The 647-nt window shown below is 46.5% G+C and overlaps 1 non-coding gene across 1 annotated transcript; it reads right to left on the bottom strand.

Annotated features, from left to right (window-relative positions):
• Positions 1-314: 314 nt before the first annotated feature.
• On the bottom strand, positions 315-421 carry LOC141709391 (small nucleolar RNA R71). Its single transcript, XR_012569970.1, has one exon. It is a non-coding gene; the product is annotated as a small nucleolar RNA R71 (small nucleolar RNA).
• Between the last annotated feature and the right edge of the window lie 226 nt (positions 422-647).

Raw genomic sequence — 647 nt, 5'->3', positions numbered from 1 at the left:
TCCTTCATCCGGCTATTCAAGCTAACACCTTTGAAATCAAGCCGGGCACTATTCAGATGGTGCAGAATTCTGTTTCTTTTGGAGGAGCGGCAACTGAAGACCCCAACATGCACATAAGGAATTTTGTCGAGATCTGCAGCACTTTTAAGTATAATGGCGTGACTGATGAGGCTATCAAGTTGAGACTTTTCCCATTCTCACTGAGGGATAAGGCTAAAGGCTGGTTACATTCTGAACCAGCTGGGTCAATCACTACGTGGCAAGATCTTGCGCAAAAGTTTCTGGTGAAGTTTTATCCAATGGCAAAGACTGCTGCTATGAGGAGTGCTCTTACTCAGTTTACGCAGCAACCTACAGAATCTATGTGCGAGGCTTGGGAACGCTACAAGGAAATGTTGAGAAAATGTCCACATCATGGAATGCCGGATTGGATGGTAATCACTGGTTTTTATAATGGTTTGGGGGCTCAATCTCGGCCCATGCTCGATGCAGCAGCTGGAGGCGCCTTATGGGCTAAAAGCTATACTGAGGCGTACAATCTTATTGAGACGATGGCTGCAAATGAGCATCAAAACCCAACTCAGAGGATGACATCAGGCAAGGTAGCAGGTATTCTGGAAGTTGATGCAGCCACCGCTATTGCAGCC

The sequence above is a fragment of the Apium graveolens genome, chromosome 2 (assembly GCF_009905375.1).
Source record: "Apium graveolens cultivar Ventura chromosome 2, ASM990537v1, whole genome shotgun sequence".
Classification (NCBI taxonomy): Eukaryota; Viridiplantae; Streptophyta; class Magnoliopsida; order Apiales; family Apiaceae; genus Apium; species Apium graveolens.
The sequence above is the reverse complement of the archived record's forward strand: the minus strand, read 5'-3'. Positions and strand labels throughout refer to the sequence as shown.